Raw genomic sequence first — 22,723 nt, 5'->3', positions numbered from 1 at the left:
GCAAACTTAGGTACTTTAGCTGCTGTTCATTTATTCAGTAAATATGTATTGAATGTCTACTCTCTCTAGGCACTGATCTAGATGCTGGGCATGAAAAAAAAATTTCTTGTTCCCCATGGAAATTACATTTTAGGGTAATTACATTTTAGTGAGGAGACAGACAGTAAACAAATAGAATCAACAAATGTGTATGCGGGTGTGGGGGGCGGTTACAGGTAAATGTTATAAAGAAAAGAAAAGGAGAAGATGAGAGAGTGCCTTGGGCAATAGATCAGTCAGGAAAGACCTCTCTGAGGAAGTGATACTTGAGTGGAGAGAGATCAGAAGGAAGTGAGAAGGCAAGCCTCTGGTGTCTGGGGGAAAAATGGTCCAAGCAAATTGCAAAGGCCTTGGGGAGGGAGCCTGCTGTGTGCTTCAAAGAACATCACATAGACCACAGTGGCTCGGGTGGGAAAGGGATGGGAGAGTGATGGGATTTGAAGTCAGAGTGATAACAAGGATTCCAGAGTCTGTAGGGTCTCTGGGTTTAATTCTTAGTGCAGTGGAAACCACTGAAGGGTTTTGAGCTAGGGAATGCTCAGATTTACTCTCTAAAAGGATGGATTGCTCAGGCTGCCATGTAGCGTACTCACCATACTGTAGCAGAGGGATGGAGTTGGAAGCAGAGGTCCGGGTGAGCTGTTGGTGACCTGGTCAGAGCTGTAGCAGAGGAGGTGGAGAGAAGTGGTAATATTTTAGAAGTAGAGTTACCAGGATTTGCTGATGAAATGAAGGTCTGGTGTGAGAAAAAGAGAAGATTATGAGGATGGGGATGGCATTTGCTGAGATGTAGGACACTGGAAAAAGAGGGTGTTCCAGTGAAAATCCAGAGTTCAGTTGGGATAAGTTAAATCTGAGATGCATATAGACATCCAAGTGAAGATATTGAGCAGAGAGTTGACTATAAGAGCTGCAGATAAAGGGAGAGGTTGGGACTGGTGATTTCAATTTGATAGTCGTTGTTATGATATGAGATTATATATTTTTCTGTTTATCTATTTTTTGTCTCTCTCTCCCCCAAGAATATGAGTTTCATGAGGGCAGAAAATTAATGTTTTGTTCTTTACTGTGTCCCCAACTCCTAGAACATTGGTAAGCACATAAAAAGTGCTCAATAAATATTATTGAATGAAAGAAAATTTCAATTCAGGGCAGTATAACGTAAATGAAAAATAGCAGGACATAACAAGTGCTCAAGGATGACATGGTGTGTGAATTGAGACTGGGGAGTGACCAGGGTGGGCTCTAATGGTCAAGAAAAAAAGGCTTGGCAGAGATTGACCTTTATCAGGTCTTGAAAAATAGGTAGGTTTATAGGTAAGAAGTGTCAGGAAAAGGGGTCAAGTTTGGGGGAAAATGATGACTTTGGTTTAGATTATGTTGAATTTGAAGTATTGGGGGTTGGCCAAAAAGTTCGTTCGGGTTTTTGTAAGCTCTTACAAAAACCCGAACAGAATTTTTGGCCAGCCCGATAACAGAGGAACATCTGAATTTGATAGAAAGACATTTAAGTTAGTTCTCTAGGCGGTTTGAGATCTGGACTTGCAAAGGACAGACATGGGCACTCCTCCTTTCTGAAATTAGAACTCACACGACTACATTAGAATATTGAACTGTAAATGTGGTAACAGGAAATTAAGTAGAAAATTTTGACTGAGTCGCCAAGAACGTTGAAAAAGCAACGATTTTCAAAATTTAATGTGCATACAAATCACCTGGCAATCTTACTAAAATGCAGATTTTGATTTTGTAGGTCTGGGGTGGGGCTTGAGCTTCTGTGTTTCTAACAAGCTCCCAGGTGATGTTGATGCTGCCACGTCCTTGGACCACATTTGGATAGAGAGGTACTAAAGTGACGTGTTACACCAAAAGGAGCATTTTCAAAGGAAATAAGTAGAAACCAGTTACATGGCTCTTCATCTCCTCAACCAACACTGAGAGTATAAAAGGACTGAGTTTCTGGGCATCAGAGGAAGCTTATGTTAGATAGAACTTATTTGCAGGGAGCTGTTACTGAGCTGTGAGCAAGGGTGTAGAGCAGAGGGTACATCCCTCTTAACCTCAAATCAAGAGAAAGGATTTCAGTGGAACTCTCCGTCAGCACTCTGAGTGTCATCTCTGGTTGGAGAGACAAAGTGGACTGAGATCTGACCCAAAAAAGCAAAGGGTGAGACACAGGCCGGCTAGCTGCTCTCTGACAAGTTGAAGAGGCTGCTTAGTAATCAAGCTGTGAACGCAATTTGTCAGCGCAAAGGAAATGGAATAGGTCAGAAATCAGGTTACTAGGCAGAAGGAGAGATAGGAGGGAAAGATCGCAGAAGGCCCTCACTAGAAAAGTCCACAAGATTTAATTTTAAATCAAGTTTGGAATCTGGATTATCATATGGGACTAGGATTTTAATTTCTAAGTTGAAATCCTGTGTTTTATTTTTAAATGTTCATAAGATCTTTTATTATCTGTGAGTGACTGGACAGTAATTGTCTGAGTTTTTAAACTCCAGGTGGAGAATTTCTCCCAGTGAGCAAACTTTAAAGAGACAGTGGGAAACAAAGTAAAACTGGTTTATGGTTATGCCCATGAGTTCTGCTCCTTCAGTGTTTTCATGATAAATGGGTTCAAGGGAGAGGAGGCAAGTCAGCCTTGGATCTTCATATGAGCTACAATATAACCTTTAATCATGTTGCCCTTGAGTTCCTTTGTCTGACACCACCACCCATAATGAGATTATTTTCTAAGTGCTGATCCTCTCAGTGATCTTGGACAACCCATTGCTGTTAACACCGCTCCTATACATCGGCCCCACTGTGTCTGCTCATACTGAGCAGAGTTCAAAGAGCTCCCATTTGTAGAAGAGACTTGCTAATTCCACTTCTCTCTGGATAGACAATGGCAGTGCAAAGAGCATCCACTCCCCCCAATCCCCGCCCCCCATCCTCATCTCCTAGCAGCTACACCACCAACAGGTATTTTCATATCCTGTGCCCATTAGAGTTAGGACAAAGGTGACTTGGAGCAGTTGTGTGTTTTGTATTGTTATCTATACCCAAGGAAGCTGTCAACATGGACATCTAATGAAACATAGATCCTTCTTGGCTCAGCAAAGCACTTACACCCCTGACACAATCAGAGATGATTTTTTAGGTACCAAGCTTGAGACCTGAGAGTTATCGTGGGAGATGGAGGAGTAGAAGGACCCATGTACCCTTCTCAATCTGTTCTTCCTGGAATCTTCTCTTTGGGTTCTTAACTCATATCTCATGCACCAGCTACACTAAGTTCCTTGCAGTCCCTGAAAATGAAGACTTCCTTCAAAACTCTGCCTCAATCTGTCTTCCTCTCTGAGAGCCTCCCTCATCTTATTTTTTTCAGGGAAGGTTGACCAAATGAGACAGCCCTCTGAGCCTCCATGACACTTGGGACAAAACTGTATAAGAGCTTCTCTCTGTCTGTTTGTGGTCATTCTTGGTGCATTAACAGATGTGTGTGAATGGCTTCCTGTTATTGAGTAACTCTTCTTTTATTGGATGTTCGATTCATTATGTAGTTAAGATTCTGTTAGATTGTTCTGATGATTTAAAGGTTAAGAAAACTCTGGATGAAAAGATCCTAGGTGTACAGCAGAGAGTCACGAAAGGGTCATGTTGGCCAACAGCAGACTGTGGGCAGACGAGTCCTGAGAGGGAGCCAGGAGTACTCTTCCAAGTCGCTCTGTTCCTTTCGATGCTAGACTGGCAGTATCTCAGCCTGTGCAAGCTGGAAGGCCCCATAACTCCTGCACTGTTTTTGTTCATTGCCCTTTTGTTTTCTCTTACAATTTAGTAGATTTTAAGGTAACTCTTGGGACTTCCCTGGCGGGCCAGTGGTTAAGACTCTGTGCTTCCAATGCAGGGGGTGTGGGTTCAATCCCTGGTCAGGGAACTAAGATCCCACATGCTACATGTCTCAGACTTAAGACAAAAAAAAAAGTAACTCTCTTTTCCTGATTATAAAAATAATACATTTTTGTGGTCTTGTAGTACATGCTGGGTTGTTTGGCATCAACCCTGTTGACACCTGTTGTCCTGGTGTATTATTAATAGCACTGACTTTCACTCTCAGAAATTCCCCTGTTTGAACTGTGACTTACATTGCCATCCTCCTGGTTGTACGGGATTTGGAGTGTACACAAATTGTTGTGTGTACATCTGATTACTGTAGGATAATTTCCAAAAGGTAAAACTTCTGAGTCAAAGGTTACGAAGGAATTTCAGGCCTTTGCTACATTATGCCACTTTACTCTCCAGAAAAGTGGCAACCAGTTACAATCCAACTGGCGGTTCATGAGAGCCTATGATATTGCTAGATCAGAGTTCGGTTATTAAAATCAATAACCTCAATACCAACACCAATGGAACAACTTCAGAAACCAAGAGGTTTCTGTTGTCTCCCAATTAAGATGGGAAAATTAGCAACTTACACTTTTTCCCACCTCTGTCCCCATTTCTCATTTGCAAGTCTCCTCTGAGCTATGTTTCTGCCTTAAAGATAAATTATTTTTTACATTATTCATCTTTTCATTTAAGAACTATACAAATACATTATGTTTATAATCAATGTTACTATAATTATTTAGAATATGATGTGTATATTTGATTGTATATTAAGTGTATTAATATATTATTATATATTTATATAATATATTAATTATATATCATATATAGATATATATTTATATATAATAATTCATATTTTAAAAATATTTATTTTATTATTTATTTTGGCTGTGCCAGGTCTTAGTTGCGGTACTATAATAATATATTTATTTATTTAAAAATATTTATTTATTTTTTGGCTGCGTCAGGTTTTAGTTGGGGCATGTGGGATCTATCATTGCAGCGTGTGGGCTCTTCGTTGCAGCACACAGGCTTCTCTCTAGTTGTGGCGCGTAGGCTCCAGAGTGTGCAGCCTCATTAGTTGTGGCACATGGGATCTCTAGTTGTGACACGCGGGCTCCAGGGCGCGTGGGATCAGTAGTTGTGGTACGTGGGCTCCATAGTTGCGGGACACGGGCTCTCTAGTTGTGGCACATGGGCTCAATAGTGTGGCACGCAGCCTTAGTTGCCCCACAGCATGTGGGACCTTAGTTCCCTGACCGGGGTTGAACCGGCGTCCCCTGAATTGCAAGACTGATTCTTAACCACTGGACCACCAGGGAAGTCGCTATAATAATATATTTAAACGGAGCCAAGGCTTCCTGTGCCCTTTAATGCCACAGCTTCTCGATTTGTGAGTTCTCATCCTTTTGCTCCCTTGCCTTTCTCCCTCTTCCTCTGAGAGGGCTGGGTTATATCCTGAAGTAAATTCTTTAGTTAGGGAGCATTAGTTTTAGGTTTCCTGGCATATTTGATCACATCTTCCTCGGGTCTTCTGTAGTGGATGACCTTGGTCAGGGTGGAGTCACAGATTTCCAGTTTTCTTCCCAATCAGCCTTAAATGTATAAAATGGAGCTCTCGGGGAAGCCAGGCTATTGGGGAACCAATACATTTATTGGGATACAAATTACCGGTATCATAATAGAACCTCACCTACTATTTCTTTTCCACTTTTCCTGTTTTTCAACAGGGTACTCCTTTGGATGGAATTCCACAATCTTGGGGAATTGTGTCTTTTCATATCTGCTCTTGACACCCAGCCGTTGCTGAATCCCATAATTATTCAACTGGGGAGGTGTTGAGGGCTGATTTGGATCTTCAGCTGTGTGTCCTGGAACTATCAGACCACAACGGATTGCAAAGGCCTAACACATTTGAGTTGGAATAGGGGCTTTAAGTCTTTAGTCCTTCCCTTCCACATGTCAAAGACACTCACTTAGGTTAGGTCCTTGACTAGCCCATGAGTAGAGATGGAAGATCAGTAGGTAAATCCTGTGACCTAATACCTTTGGAATTTCTTTGCTCTTCAGATTTGTCTAAGTCAGAGTTTTAGATTATTTTTGACCCACATTCATATACATACATGACTCTCACTTGTTCCTTTTCAGCATAGACCTCTGAATCCATTCACATGCCAGAGGACATGCCAGTATTTGCACAAGGCTGACTAGTGCTAGGCTACAACTCCTACGTGTGTATCCACAAATATATCATAATTTAACAAATCATAAATAAAAGACCAAAAAAATAAGCAAAGAGCGTATGCTCAACACTCCCCATGTCATTTTAAATTCCATTATACCTTCCTGTTGTGTAGCTGACACTTGATGTAGAATTCTTGGCGCACAGTCTTGTCTCTTCTGAATTCTGTGTGTGTTCTGTTCTCTCTGAGGCTGCTCTAGATCATTTTCCTCTGTAAATGTACCCATGCCAGCATGTAAAGGTTGGTGATGGGTCCAAGGTTACTATCCCTCATTCTCCTGGAATCTATGGATCCCTTCACTTTCCAGGTGCAGGTCATCTTTTTATCTCAGAAAATTTGCTTTATTCATCCTTTCCTTCTGAATGCTCTGTGGTTTTTGTCATCAAGCCTGTACTGCACGTCCCTGATACAGTTTCCTGCACTGTCAATTCTACTTCTTGCTGCTTCTAGTTTGAATTTTTAGTTTTGAGACAGTTTTAGGTTTCTCTGCCCTCCCTTTATTTTATTCTGCTCATTACTTTTACATCCCATTCTGTTGCTATATTCATTCTTTGAAGTGTAGTGTCTCTTCTTTTACTTCTATTTTATTGAGTGCCAGTTCTCTTTGACTTCTTTTTCCGATGTGAGTTTATATTAGAAAAGGTTCTGGTTATGACTGATGGAAATCCAACTCAAAGCAGTTTAAGGACAAATGAGAAATGTGTTGGGTCACATAACCACTCTAAGAGAAGCAGGGCTGGAGCTGGGTTTAGGGGCGTCTGGAGTTGAGGGCACAATCTATCAGCACCCTCTCTGGCTCTTGCCTGTACTTATCCCATTGTATTAGTTTCCTTCTCTCCCAGTTTATACCTGGTCCCTACAGGCTCTCAGCCAAACACCCCATTATCACGGAATAAAAAACAATTTCCCTCTAGCTAGAGTAAAAAACTTGCTGAGGAAACAGCCTGGTTACATTCATACCCCTACACCAATGAGTGTCACCAAATGATAAAGAACAGATTGGCCCACCCTGGGCCACGGCTCTGCCTCTGTGATCAGGGGTGTGGGGTCTGTTACAATAACCCATATACTTTCTCCATCTTTATTTTGCAAACTATTTTGTCCTTAGTTTTGTTGTAGATATTCCTGCTTGTCACTCAATTTAGAAGTCGAGTGGACAGTTCTAACGGGGCTTGCTTTTGCCCAATAATAATGTGAATGGATTCTTCTTAATCATGTTTTTGCCTACCTTGTCCAAACCTCTTTGTATATTGATATTGATGGTTGGGACTCTCTGTTCAGTTGATTGGTTGTATATCAGTTGGTGAGTATAGGGGATTGGAAGAGGGAGTGTGTAAAGGGAAGGATTTCCATGTGGCGAGTGCTTCCCTGTGCCCATGGGTGAAGGCCAGCTGCTACTGTTACCTTTGAGACTTCCCAGTGAATGAGTAAGCCATCAAATGAGAAACTCTCATTGGGTGAATACAGATGTAATCTAGTCTTAGGCCTCAGTGAGGTGTTCTGTACTATACAGAACCCAGCAATGTGAATATAGGGCAGTCTGATTGTTCTGTCTTTTCAAGACTGTAGCAAGATTTTTAACACCTTTATTGAGGTATAATTTACATACCATCACATTCATCCATTTTATGTGTACAGTGATTTTTAGTAAATTTACAGAGTTCTGCAAACATCACCACAATCCAGTCTTAGAATATCCCTATCACCCCCCAAAATCTCTCCTGCCCATTTGCAATCAGTCCCTGTTCTCATCCCCTAGCCACGAGCAACACTAATCTGCTTTCTTTCTCCATGGAGTCATTTCTGGACATTTCATATAAATGGGATCAGAATATGTGGTCTTTTCTATTTGGCTTCTTTCAGTGATAGAATTTTTTTTAGGTTTATTCATGTGGCAGCCCGTATCAGAAGTTAGGTCCACTTTATGCTGAACAGTATCCCCTCATATGGGTTTTTTTGTTTTTTGTTTTTTTTAACATCTTTATTGGAGTATAATTGCTTTACAATAGTGTCTTACTTTCTGCTTTATAACAAAGTGAATCAGTTATACATATACATATGTTCCCATACCTCTTCCCTCTTGCGTCTCCCTCCCTCCCACCCTCCCTATCCCACCCCTCCAGGCGGTCACAAAGCACTGAGCTGATCTCCCTGTGCTATGCGGCTGCTTCCCACTAGCTATCTACCTTACGTTTGGTAGTGTATATATGTCCATGCCTCTCTCTCGCTTTGTCACAGCTTACCCTTCCCCCTCCCCATATCCTCAAGTCCATTCTCTAGTAGGTCTGTGTATTTATTCCTGTCTTACCCGTAGGTTCTTCATGACATTTTTTTCCCTTAAATTCCATATATATGTGTTAGCATACGGTATTTGTCTTTCCCTTTCTGACTTACTTCACTCTGTATGACAGACTCTAGGTCTATCCACCTCATTACAAATAGCTCAATTTCATTTCTTTTTATGGCTGAGTAATATTCCATTGTATATATGTGCCACTTCTTCTTTATCCATTCATCCGATGATGGACACTTAGGTTGTTTCCATCTCCGGGCTATTGTAAATAGAGCTGCAATGAACATTTTGGTACATGCCTCTTTTTGAATTATGGTTTTCTCAGGGTATATGCCCAGTAGTGGGATTGCTGGGTCATATGGTAGTTCTATTTGTAGTTTTTTAAGGAACCTCCATACTGTTCTCCATAGTGGCTGTATCAATTTACATTCCCACCAACAGTGCAAGAGGGTTCCGTTTTCTCCACACCCTCTCCAGCATTTATTGTTTGTAGATTTTTTGATGATGGCCATTCTGACTGGTGTGAGATGATATTTCATTGTAGTTTTGATTTGCATTTCTCTAATGATTAATGAAGTTGAGCATTCTTTCATGTGTTTGTTGGCAGTCTGTATATCTTCTTTGGAGAAATGTCTATTTAAGTCTTCTGCCCATTTTTGGATTGGGTTGTTTTTTTTTTGTTATTGAGCTGCATGAGCTGCTTATAAATTTTGGAGATTAATCCTTTGTCAGTTGCTTCATTTGCAAATATGTTCTCCCATTCTGAGGGTTCCCTTTTGATCTTGTTTATGATGTCCTTTGCTGTGCAAAAGCTTTGAAGTTTCATTAGGTCCCATTTGCTTATTTTTGTTTTTATTTCCATTTCCCTGGGAGGTGGGTCAGAAAGGATCTTGCTGTGATTTATGTCATAGAGTGTTCTGCCTATGTTTTCCTCTAAGAGTTTGATAGTTTCTGGCCTTACATTTAGGTCTTTAATCCATTTTGTGCTTATTTTTGTGTATGGTGTTAGGGAGTGATCTAATCTCATACTTTTACATGTACCGGTCCAGTTTTCCCAGCACCACTTATTGAAGAGTCTGTCCTGTCTCCACTGTACATTCCTGCCTCCTTTATCAAAGATAAGGTGACCATATGTGCTTGGGTTTATCTCTGGGCTTTCTATCCTGTTCCATTGACCTATCTTTCTGTTTTTGTGCCAGTACCATACTGTCTTGATTACTGTAGCTTTGTAGTATAGTCTGAAGTCAGGGAGCCTGATTCCTCCAGCTCCGTTTTTCGTTCTCAAGATTGCTTTGGCTATTCGGGGTCTTTTGTGTTTCCATACAAATTGTGAAATTTTTTGTTCTAGTTCTGTGAAAAATACCAGTGGTAGTTTGATAGGGATTGCATTGAATCTGTAGATTGCTTTGGGTAGTAGAGTCATTTTCACAATGTTGATTCTTCCAATCCAAGAACATGGTATATCTCTCCATCTATTTGTATCATCTTTAATTTCTTTCATCAGTGTCTTATAATTTTCTGCATACAGGTCTTTTGTCTCCTTAGGTAGGTTTATTCCTAGATATTTAATTCTTTTTCTTGCAATGGTAAATGGGAGTGTTTTCTTGATTTCACTTTCAGATATTTCATCATTAGTGTATAGGAATGCCAGAGATTTCTGTGCATTAATTTTGTATCCTGCTACTTTACCAAATTCATTGATTAGCTCTAGTAGTTTTCTGGTAGCATCTTTAGGATTCTCTATGTATAGTATCATGTCATCTGCAAACAGTGACGGCTTTACTTCTTCTTTTCCGATTTGGATTCATTTTATTTCCTTTTCTTCTCTGATTGCTGTGGCTAAAACTTCCAAAATTATGTTGAATAAGAGTGGTGAGAGTGGGCAACCTTGTCTTCTTCCTGATCTTAGTGGAAATGGTTTCAGTTTTTCACCATTGAGGACGATGTTGGCTCTGGGTTTGTCATATATGGCCTTTATTATGTTGAGGAAAGTTCCCTCTATGCCTACTTTCTGCAGGGTTTTTATCATAAATGGGTGTTGAATTTTGTCGAAAGCTTTCTCTGCATCTATTGAGATGATCATATGGTTTTTCTCCTTCAATTTGTTAATATGGTGTATCACGTTGATTGATCTGCGTATATTGAAGAATCCTTGCATTCCTGGAATAAACCCCACTTGATCATGGTGTATGATCCTTTCAATGTGCTGTTGGATTCTGTTTGCTAGTATTTTGTTGAGGATTTTTGCATCTATGTTCATCAGTGATATTGGCCTGTAGTTTTCTTTCTTTGTGACATCCTTGTCTGGTTTTGGTATCAAGGTGATGGTGGCCTCGTAGAATGAGTTTGGGAGTGTTCCTCCCTCTGCTATATTTTGGAAGAGTTTGAGAAGGATACGTGTTAGCTCTTCTCTAAATGTTTGATAGAATTTACCTGTGAAGCCATCTGGTCCTGGGCTTTTGTTTGTTGGAAGATTTTTAATCACAGTTTCAATTTCAGTGCTTGTGATTGGTCTGTTCATATTTTCTATTTCTTCCTGATTCAGTTTTGGCAGGTTATGTATTTGTAAGAATTTGTCCATTTCTTCCAGGTTGTCCATTTTACTGGCATAGAGTTGCTTGTAGTAATCTTTCATGAACTTTTGTATTTCTGCAGTGTCAGTTGTTACTTCTCCTTTTTCATTTCTAATTCTATTGATTTGAGTCTTCTCCCTTTTTTTCTTGATGAGTCTGGCTAATAGTTTATCAATTTTGTTTATCTTCTCAAAGAACCAGCTTTTAGTTCTATTGATCTTTGCTATCGTTTCCTTCATTTCTTTTTCATTTATTTCTGATCTGATTTTTATGGTTTCTTTCCTTCTGCTAACTTTGGGGGTTTTTTTGTTCTTCTTTCTCTAACTGCTTTAGGTGCAAGGTTAGGTTGTTTATTCGAGATGTTTCCTGTTTCTTAAGGTAGGATTGTATTGCTATAAACTTCCCTCTTAGAACTGCTTTTGCTGCATCCCATAGATTTTGCGTCGTCGTGTCACCATCGTCATTTGTTTCTAGGTATTGTTTTTATTTCCTCTTTGATTTCTTCAGTGATCACTTCGTTATTAAGTAGTGTATTGTTTAGCCTCCATGTGTTTGTATTTTTTACAGATCTTTTCCTGTAATTGATATCTAGTCTCATAGCATTGTGGTCGGAAAAGATACTTGAAACAATTTCAATTTTCTTAAATTTACCAAGGCTTGACTTGTGACACAGGATATGATCTATCCTGGAGAATGTTCCATGGGCACTTGAGAAAAATGTGTATTCTGTTGTTTTTGGATGGAATGTCCTATAAATATCAATTAAGTCCATCTTGTTTAATGTATCATTTAAAGCTTGTATTTCCTTATTTATTTTCATTTTGGATGATCTGTCCATTAGTGAAAGTAGGGTGTTAAAGTCCCCTACTATGAATGTGTTACTGTCGATTTCTCCTTTTATGGCTGTTAGTATTTGCCTTATGTATTGAGGTGCTTCTATGTTGGGTGCATAAATATTTATAATTGTTATATCTTCTTCTTGGATCGATCCCTTGATCATTATGTAGTGTCCTTCTTTGTCTCTTCTAATAGTCTTTATTTTAAAGTCTATTTTGTCTGATATGAGAATTGCTACTCCAGCTTTCTTTTGGTTTCCATTTGCATGGAATATCTTTTTCCATCCCCTTACTTTCAGTCTGTATGTGTCTCTAGGTCTGAAGTGGGTCTCTTGTAGACAGCAAATATATGGGTCTTACTTTTGTATCCATTCAGCCAATCTGTGTCTTTTGGTGGGAGCATTTAGTCCATTTACATTTAAGGTAATTATCAATATGTATGTTCCTATTCCCATTTTCTTAATTGTTTTGGGTTCGTTATTGTAGGTTTTTCCTTCTCTTGTGTGTCTTCTCTAGAGAAGTTCCTTTAGCAGTTGTTGTAAAGCTGGTTTGGTGGTGCTGAACTCTCTCAGCTTTTGCTTGTCTGTAAAGGTTTTAATTTCTCCATCAAATCTGAATGAGATCCTTGCTGTGTAGAGTAATCTTGGTTGTAGGTTTTTCTCCTTCATCACTTTAAATATGTCTTGCCACTCCCTTCTGGCTTGCAGAGTTTCTGCTGAAAGATCAGCTGTTTACCTTATGGGGATTCCCATGTGTGTTGCTTGTTGTTTTTCCCTTGCTGCTTTTAATATGTTTTCTTTGTATTTAATTTTTGAAAGTTTGATTAATATGTGTCTTGGCATATTTCTCCTTGGATTTATCCTGTATGGGACTCTCTGTGCTTCCTGGACTTGATTAACTATTTCCTTTCCCATATTAGGGAAGTTTTCAACTATAATCTCTTCAAATATTTTCTCAGTCCCTTTCTTTTTCTCTTCTTCTTCTGGAACCCCTATAATTTGAATGTTGGTGCGTTTAATGTTGTCCCAGAGGTCTCTGAGACTGTCCTCAGTTCTTTTCATTCTTTTTTCTTTATTCTGCTCTGCAGTAGTTATTTCCACTATTTTATCTTCCAGGTCACTTATCCGTTCTTCTGCCTCAGTTATTCTGCTATTGATCCCATCTAGAGTATTTTTAATTTCATTTATTGTGTTGTTCATCGTTGTTTGTTTCATCTTTAGTTCTTCTAGGTCCTTTTTAAATGTTTCTTGCACTTTGTCCATTCTATTTCCAAGATTTTGGATCATCTTTATTATCATTATTCTGAATTCTTTTTCAGGTAGACTGCCTATTTCCTCTTCATTTGTTAGGCCTGGTGGGTTTTTACCTTGCTCCTTCATCTGCTGTGTGTTTTTCTGTCTTCTCATTTTGCTTATCTTACTGTGTTTGGGGTCTCCTTTTTGCAGGCTGCGGGTTTGTAGTTCCCCTTATTTTTGGTGTCTGTCTCCAGTGGCTAAGGTTGGTTCAGTGGGTTGTGTAGGCTTCCTGGTGGAGGGGACTAGTGCCTGTGTTCTGGTGGATGAGGCTGGATCTTGTCTTTCTGGTGGGCAGGTCCACGTCTGGTGGTGTGTTTTGGGGTGTCTCTGAACTTATTATGATTTTAGGCAGCCTCTCTGCTAATGGTGGGGTTGTGTTCCTGTCTTGCTAGTTGTTTGGCATAGGATGTCCAGCACTGTAGCTTGCTGGTTGTTGAGTGAAGCTGGGTGCTGGTGTTGAGATGGAGATCTCTGGGAGATTTTCACCGTTTGATATTATGTGGAGCTAGGAGGTCTCTTGTGGACCAGTGTCCTGAAGTTGGCTCTCCCACCTCAGAGGCACAGCACTGACTCATGGCTGCAGCACCAAGAGCCTTTCATCCACACGGCTCAGAATAAAAGGGAGAAAAAGTAGAAAGAAAGAATTAGTAGAAGTAGGACAAAGAAAGAAAGAAAGAAAGGAGGGAGGGAGGGAAGGAGGAAGGAAGGAAAGAAGGAGGGAAGGAAGGAAAAAAGAAAGAAAGAAAGAAGATAAAGTAAAATAAAATATAGTAAGATAAAATATAATAAAGTTATTAAAATAAAAAAATAATTATTAAGAAAAAAATGGACGGATAGAACCCTAGGACAAATGGTGGAAGCAAAGCTATACAGACAAAATCTCACACAGAAGCATACACACTCACAAAAAGAGGAAAAGGGGAAAAAATCATCAGTCTTGCTCTCAAAGGCCACCTCCTCAATTTGGGATGATTTGTTGTCTATTCATGTATTCCACAGATGCAGGGTACATCAAGTTGATTGTGGAGCTTTAATCCGCTGCTTCTGAGGCTGCTGGGAGAGATTTCCCTTTCTCTTCTTTGTTCTCACAGCTCCTGAGGCTCAGCTTTGGATTTGGCCCTGCCTCTGCTTGTAAGTCGCCGGAGGGCGTCTATTCTTCGCTCAGACAGGACGGGGTTAAAGGAGCCGCTGATGCGGGGGCTCTGGCTCACTCAGGTCGGGGGGAGGGAGGGGCACGGAGTGCGGGGCGAGCCTGCGGCGGCAGAGGCCGCCGTGACGTTGCACCAGCCTGAGGCGCGCCGTGCGTTCTCCCGGGGGAGTTGTCCCTGGATCCCGGGACCCTTGCAGTGGCGGCCTGCACAGGCTCCCCGGAAGCGGGGTGTGGATAGTGACCTGTGCTCACACACAGGCTTCTTGGTGGGGCAGCAGCAGCCTTAGCGTCTCATGCCCGTCTCTGGGGTCCGCGCTTTTAGCCGCGGCTCGCGCCCGTCTCTGGAGCTCCTTTAAGCAGCGCTCTTAATCCCCTCTCCTCACGCACCAGGAAACAGAGAGGGAAGAAAAAGTCTCTTGCCTCTTCGGCAGGTCCAGATGTTTCCCCGGACCCCCTCCCGGCCAGCCGTGGCGCACTAACCCCCTGCAGGATGGGTTCACGCTGCCAACCCCAGTCCTCTCCCTGCGCTCCGACCGAAGCCCGAGCCTCAGCTCCCAGCCCCGCCCGCCCCGGCGGGTGAGCACACAAGCCTCTTGGGCTGGTGAGTGCCGGTCGGCCCTGATCCTCTGTGCGGCAATCTTTCCGCTTTCCCCTCCGCACCCCAGTTGCTGTGCTCTCCTCCGCGTCTCCGAAGCTTCCCCCTCCACCACCCGCAGTCTCCACCTGCGAAGGGGCTTCCTAGTGTGTGGAAACCTTTCCTCCTTCACAGCTCCCTGCCACTGGTGCAGGTCACATCCCTATCCTTTTGTCTCTTTTTTCTTTTGCCCTACCCAGGTACATGGGGAGTTTCTTGCCTTTTGGGAGGTCTGAGGTCTTCTGCCAGCGTTCACTAGGTGTTCTGTAGGAGTTGTTCCACGTATAGATGTATTTCTGGTGTATCTGTGGGGAGGAAGGTGATCTCCGCGTCTTACTCTTCCTCCATCTTCCCGGAAGCCTCCTCATATGGTTTTAACAGCCATATCTTTTGAACCTTTAAGTGAGATACGTAATCTTACAAAGCTTGTTTTTCGGATTTATAGGGAGAATGAAATATTTTGATCAGGGGCTAGCCTGGATAGTGGGTGTAGGTGTCACCTGAGAACAGTCTTTCTCCTTTGCCCCTGATAGAGTTTGACACATGTCTGCTCAAAACAATCAGTGTTGACATATGGGCAGAACAAATACATTCATATGTCAATGCAGCTGCCATGGGTGGAGAGAGGGGACCAGGAAGAGAAGGATAGCAGGGGATTTGTACAATTCCTGGACTGGTGAGAACCAGCACCTCTTTAAAACACACACAGACGCACAGACACTCATAGACACACACACAAAACACGATACACACACAAAGACACACCCATGAAAAACACCAAAGGACCACACAAAAGCATTGGCTTTCGTCCAGCATTACTCACTCAGAATGCAGAGCATCTTGATTTCATTTAAGGTGAAAATAATAATATATTCTTTCTATTTCAAGATGGTTAAAGACAAGAAGGTACTGGTCTTCCTGGAGTTAATAAAGTTCAGATATTTACAAAGAATTAGATTTATGAACCAAGGATCTCAAAATATAGAAACCTTGGCAAATAAGTCAACAGGAAAAAAGTACATTATTTGCATTACTTGTCTCCCTTGGTTGTTGCTTATATTTCTGAAATTACAGGGACAATAATCATGTTAAAGGAAGAGAAGACAGTAAGCATATCCTTCCCTATCTACCTAGCTACCTATCTATCTTCCATCTACCTATCTCTTCCCTACTTTTAAGACTTGTGTGTTAGTTCATATATTCATTCACTTATTCATTTAAAATTTTCCCTTTTTAGACAGATTTCAATTTTCTGAATAATATTTCCCTTTTTGCGGGTATTTAGATTGTTTACCATTTTCTGAACCAAACTTACAATTAGCATCCTTGTACATATACCCTTGTGCATGAGTGAGAGCATTTCTCTAGAATGTTTTCCCAATTGTTGAATTGTTCAATAAAGAATATCCCAAGTTAAAATCTTGATAGATGTTGCCACATTGCTGTCTAAAAATGCATCAGTTTACATTCCCATGGTTTCATAGCTCTATAAATTTACTAAAAACCACTGAATTGTGCACTTTAACAGGTAAACTTTATGTTTGTAAATTTCATAGCAATAAAGCAGTTCAAAAATATGTAGGTAATTTTTGCTAATTTTGTCATCTGATAAACTTTAAAAAAAACTTAAATACTTTGAGGATTTTGATGAACATTGATTTTGCTTTGCATTGGGTTAAATCATGGATTAACCTGGAAAGAACAGTTAACTTTACATTACTGAGTTGTCCCATCAGGGTCATGATAGTCTGTGTCTTTTGGATAATTGAATAGTTTCCTTCATATGAGTCTTGCACATATTCTGAGTGTCATTTGTTTTTGTTATAGTTTTTTTGTGTGTGTGTGTGAATCAGTCTTTTTCTCTATTACATTTTCTGATGTATAGAAAATGATAGCATTTTTAGATTGTTGATTATGTTTCTGGCTACCTTACTGAATTCTCTTATTGGTTAAAATAGTTTTTCATTTGATTCTCTTGAAATAAGCACATAGTCATATCATGTACATATAGAGTTTAATCTTTTCAGAAAAACATTTATATCTCTTATCTCTATGTCTTGTATTATCGCAGTGACAAAGGTCTATATTATAATCTTGTGTGTTAAATGAGAGAGCAGGCCTCTCTCTCTTGTTCCTTCTTCTTTACATATAATATTTGATCAAGGTACTTTCTTAAGCAAAAGTAGTTTCTGTGTATCCCCCATTGTGAAAACAGTTTTTTCCCTTTGCAACTGAGTAGTTTGCAGGGAGACAATTTGAAACCATTTGAATATTCTGTTTCCCAAGAACTTTTCCCTTAATGATGTTCATATCCATTGATAATTCTTGGCTGAATCAGTTATTACAGTGAGGTTGCAAAATGGTATTTCCACAACCCCCAGCCCCCAATTCTACTTTTCCTTCTACATCTATTAGCCAGTCTTCTTTTGTAAAGAAGAGGTTCCCTCCCCTGTCTCTATTTTTGGCTATTGCTGTAGACTCATGGATTCTTTTCTAATTCAGTGTGTTCCAATCCATTACGTACTGTCATTATTCTATTTGGTACTCAGATTGTCCTGTATTTGGCCAAGTGTGTACCTTTGAGTCAGTTCTCACGTCATTTTAGCGTGACTATCAGTCTTTGAGCACTTTCTTGCTTCCTGGCACAACATAATGTTCAAAGCTCACCTTGTACTTTCCTAGCCCCAGTCGTGGAATCAGCCAGTTCTCCAAGGAATTCTGGTTTCTTTTATTAGATGTTTAGTTTATTTAGAAACTAAAGTCTGGGCATTGGATGTACTCATTGCTATTGCTGTGTCATAGCTTCTAGACTCCCAGTGGACAGAGCTGTGAAATATATGTTTGTACATGTAAATGTACACACATCTATCTATCACCTATCTATCACCTATCTATCACTATGTTAGAAACCATGAGTTTATGCTGATATTTTCAATTCCAATCCAGAACCACCAATTTGATTTTAGCTTCCCCATCCCTAATATGTTTACTTATTTTCTTAATCTTAGAATGTATAAAGAGTTGTTTTAGAATTGCTGACACACCACACTGTGGGACTGGGTTCTTACTAACTAGAGCTCAATGTTTGTTTAAAGTTCTTTTTTAGTTTAGTCTGAGGATGTATAGTCAAAATACTGTGTTCAAAGTCACATGGGTCAGTTCTTTTTCTTTTCCCTTTCAGTTTGGTTATGTTGTTTGTTTGAAGTATAGTTAAATACATTTGGTTTTGTTTGTATTTCAATTTAAGGTTTCCCTCCTCACGCTTGTTGAGTTTTAAACTTTTTGTTTATATAAAAACACGACCGTGGTTCCAAAAGTCAAAACTATATAAAACCCAAATACTCAGAGGAGTGTCAGTTCATGTCCCCCAACCCTTCCACCCTTTTCCACACACCTCCTTTAGGTAAGCTATCTCATTTGTTTTTGGTTTATCCTTCTTGTGTTTCCTTTTGCAAAAATAAACAGGTGCTTATTTAGTGTCTTATTTCATTATTTCTCTCACATAAAAGAAGCATACTATATGTACACTTTTTGTTTCATTTGCTTTATTCATGTTAATAATATTCTACCACTACATTATTCGTAGTAATTCCATTTTAAAAATGTAAAAGCATGGGTTCAGAGAGGTTAAGTAACTCTTCTAGGCTCATGAAGCCAACGAGTAGAGGAACTAGGAAAATTCACTAGCACCCTGATACCTTCCATCTTTCTTATGATCTTTTCTCTTTTGTTTGTAATTAGTTTGTATTTCTCAATATTTGCATTGACTGGCAAAAATAATATTTTCCTTTTTCTTTTTGGAAATATTACTGCTTCCCAGGAAGCAATCCCAGCTTTGTTCAGACAGGTTGATGATATGTTTAATGGGCATTTGGAATAACTCTAATATTTCCTGTTGTGGCAACGCTTACTTTCAAAAAAAATTTTTTTGAGAGTTGAAGATAGTCTGCATGATTATTTCCTTCCTTTCCATCCCACACTCCTTCTGTTTATTCCTACATTAGGCTTCCCAGCTGAGACGCATATTGCCTTCAAAATCTTTACAGTTTAATGTATTAGGGAGTTGACAATTATGACTCAAATCACAGCAAAGGAAGCTATTATATGGTTTCTCCTTTTTTTTTTTCTCATAGCAGAGAAAATGCATTGTTTGCTCTGATTACAGAAAGGGACACAGGTGGCAGCACTGTATTTTACTAATATGCAGATTCATCTAAAATATCCATCAATCACAGAAATAGTTTGCAAAGGGGAGAGTGGCTCAGTTAACCCCAGGCTCCAGGTACCCACCTCTGAACACGGTCACCAGTGTTCCTGCCGTGCAGCCCTTTAGCTGAGAGCTCACTGTTGCCTCCACTGTTTAGCTCAGAAGACCCGACTGTAGCAATGAAAAGCCACTGTGACTGTAAAGCTTAAATGAAGGAAATTGAAGGGAAATCTAGATCATAAAGAAAAATGCCTTCAAGGAAAAAATATAATCATTGATTTGTAAAATACAAGGGAGTCTCTTAAACTTTCCAATATGAAATTATATCATTAACACATAGTAATATGTTTGCCTGTGCCTTTCTGATATCTATACCTAGTGTTCTTTCTCTTGTCTAATTGTATTAGATATTAGTTATATTACATGTCTTTGTTATATAACAACAGTGATGATGATTCTTAAATTTTTCCTGCCTGTAATATTTTGCCACTACTTATAAGTGAGATTGGTCTACTCCTTCCTCCCTCCCTCCCTCTTCTTCCTTCCTTCCTTCCTTCCTTCCTTGCTTCCTTCCTTGCTTCCTTCCTTCCTTCCTTCCTTCTTGCATGTGCTCTTTGTCAGGTTTTTCTATCTGAGCTTTGTTGGCTTCAGAAAAAGAGTTTGGAAGTCATCGCTTTTTCTATGCTTCAGAGCGGTTTACTTGGGGACTAATAGTACCTTCCCTGTTTGAGTGAGAGCTGAGGGAAATACCGCATTGTAAAGATCTTAGATGAGTGGCCAGCATGTAGTAAGCATTCAACCAATATTAGCTATGACGGGATATGATTAGATATCAATTCCAGGCAGTTTTGTTTGCTTTTGGCATGAGTGACAAGTGCATCGTTATACAAGTCTCAAGAATCTGAATGACCTAGAGCTACAATTTCCCTTTCACCCCTGCCCCTTACTCTCCTGCCACCCCAGGTTTCCATCATCAAGAACTGCTGTCACAGTTGCAGAACCTCATGTGGCTACTTCACAATCAAGCTCCCGGAGGAAGAGCAGAGGTGTAGAAAAGACAGGTGAGTCCTGGGAAGAGGAGAGAAGAGGGAGGAAAAACAGAGAAAAGGGACTCACATGTTTGATAGAGGTCTCCATACAGACCAGTGTATAGCATTGAGAAAAAGTAAAAAATCTGTTTGTAATTTTCTCTGGGTTCTGTAATGTGCCTGTACTTGTCCACCTTCTTAGATGCTGTGTCCATGGGATCCATGGCTTCTTTCTCCTCTGATATCTTTTTTACAGTTCTTTTCACCCATCCTTTAAATATATCTTTCTTCAGGGGACACCCCTAGATTCTTCTCTTCTCACTTCAAATTATGTATACTCTTCTTTACTCCATTGGCTGTGTATGCTGGTTACTCACAAACTCATCCCCAGAATGGATCACTATACGGGGTAGGACCAGCTACAGAATTTGTGGGGCCCAGTGCAAAATATAAATGTGTGGTCCCTTGCTCTAAAATGATCATGAATTTCAAGATGGTGACAACAGAACATTATGCCCAGCAAGGGGTTCTTCAGAGCACAGGGCCCTGTGTGACTGTATAGGTTGCACATCCATGAAGCCTGGTCTGCTACTGAGATAAAGACCAGAATATCAACTGTCTCCTGTGCACTTGCACTTGGTTGTCCCACAGGGCACATCTCCACTGAACATGCCCAAAACTCAACTCCTGTCTATGCCTCCATCACTGCAAAAGCCCTGTTTCTCCTTTGTTTCTGGAAGCAGCAAATGGCACTGCATCCCCTTAAATAGCCAAGTCAGAAATCAAGAGTGTCATTCCTACCGCCTTGTTTTTCTCAGCCTCAGCAGCCCTACTTTCAGGGGAGATTCGGTCTCCTTCACACTCTATGATTCAGGCTCCTCCTCCCCGTCCTCACTGCGTCTACCCTGGTTTCAGACACTCCTGACTCTCATGTAGATGACAGCCCCCAGCCCCGCCATCTTCTCAGCTATTATCCCTGCCTCCAACGCATCTCCTTTGTAAATCTATTGTCCAGCCCATGATAAGAAAGATCATTCTATAACCTAAATTTGATCCTCTTACTTTCTAGCTTATAAACCATCAATGGCTTTCTGTTGCCTTAACATAACATTGAAATTGTTTGGCTTGACAGATAAGGGTCCTCATGATCCAGTACTGCCCCTGCCCATAGCCAAGGCATGCTGGGCCACAGGAAATTCCTTAACCCTTTCAGCAAAGAGCTACATTGCTGCATGAAATGGTTTCAGCCAGAGTACCATGTTTAGTATCCCCTAGAGTAAACCTTACTCTCTCAATCCCCTTTTCTAATTCTTCATGTTCTAAAGGTATACCACAGCCAGGGAATCTCTCTCTGGAGGTGGTAGTTAGCTATTTCTGATTGCTCTCCTTATATGGCTACTATTCCTGTTGAACAGGGAGGTGCTGGCTATAGTTCAACTCAGCTCATGCCCATAGTTAAATTTGATTATGAGAAGAGGCTAGGTTTCTGTAACACATGGCTTTCGATGTCGGTAATTTTTATTTTTATTTTTTTTAAGATTTAAAACATTTTTATTTATTTTTAAAAATTTATTTATTTTTGGCTGCATTGGGTCTTCATTGCTGCCCAGGAGCTTTCTCTAGTTGCTGCCAGCGGGGGCTGCTCTTCACTGCGGTGTGTGGGCTTCTCATTGCAGTGGCTTCTCTTGTTGCGGAGCATGGGCTTTAGGCATGCAGGCTCAGTAGTTGTGGCGCACAGGCTTAGTTGCACCACAGTATGTGGGATCTTCCCAGACCAGGGATCAAACTTGTGTCCCCTGCATTGGCAGGTGGATTCTTAACCACTGCACCACCAGGGAAGTTCAGATGTCAAGTAAGTTTTAAATCACTGTCAATGACACCCATCTTTCTTTTGGAACAAGAAGTGATTTCCATACACCTGTTCTATTATCCAACAATTCCATGCCTAAATATTTACTCAAGAAAAGTAGAAATGCTTATGCTCAAAAGGACAGGAATTTTCATACAATGGAATACCACCCAGCAATAAAAAGGACGTGCTACTGATACATGCAGAAACAAAGATAAATCTCAGTGAATTATGTTGAATGCAAAAAGCCAGACACAAAAAAGCATCCATTTATATGAAGCTAAGAACAGACCAAAGTAGTCTATGGTGAAAGAAATCAGAATAGTGGTTGCCTCTGGGAGAGGGGGATATAGGGAATGTGTGGGAGGGGCATGAGGGAACTTCCCAGGTTGATATACACATATGTCAAAACTAATCAGGGACTTCACTGGTGGTGCAGTGGTTAAGAATCTGCCTGCCAATGCAGGGGACACAGGTTCGAGCCCTGATCGGGGAATCCCACATGCCGCGGAGAACCTAAGCCCGCGAGCCATGACTACTGAAGCCTGCGCGCCTAGAGCCTGTGCTTCGCAACAAGAGAAGCCACTGCAATGAGAGCACATGTTGAGGGGCGTGTTAGACATACATGCTTTCCTTCCAGGGCCAGTCCTTGGGTTAGAAACCCAGGAATCCTAACAATCAAAAAAACCAGGAATCATCCTTC

The 22,723-nt window shown here is 40.6% G+C and overlaps 1 long non-coding RNA gene across 1 annotated transcript in view; it reads left to right on the top strand.

The window, feature by feature from the left end:
* Positions 1-22,723, top strand: part of LOC132527110 (uncharacterized) — a 195,374-nt gene that overhangs the window by 5,751 nt on the left and 166,900 nt on the right. Inside the window, exon 2 of the long non-coding RNA XR_009542857.1 lies at positions 20,107-20,204. This is a non-coding gene — a long non-coding RNA (uncharacterized LOC132527110). The remainder of the gene's footprint in view (positions 1-20,106; positions 20,205-22,723) is intronic.

This window comes from Lagenorhynchus albirostris, chromosome 10, assembly GCF_949774975.1.
Source record: "Lagenorhynchus albirostris chromosome 10, mLagAlb1.1, whole genome shotgun sequence".
Lineage (NCBI taxonomy): Eukaryota > Metazoa > Chordata > Mammalia > Artiodactyla > Delphinidae > Lagenorhynchus > Lagenorhynchus albirostris.
This window is presented reverse-complemented; position numbering and strand designations above follow the sequence as displayed.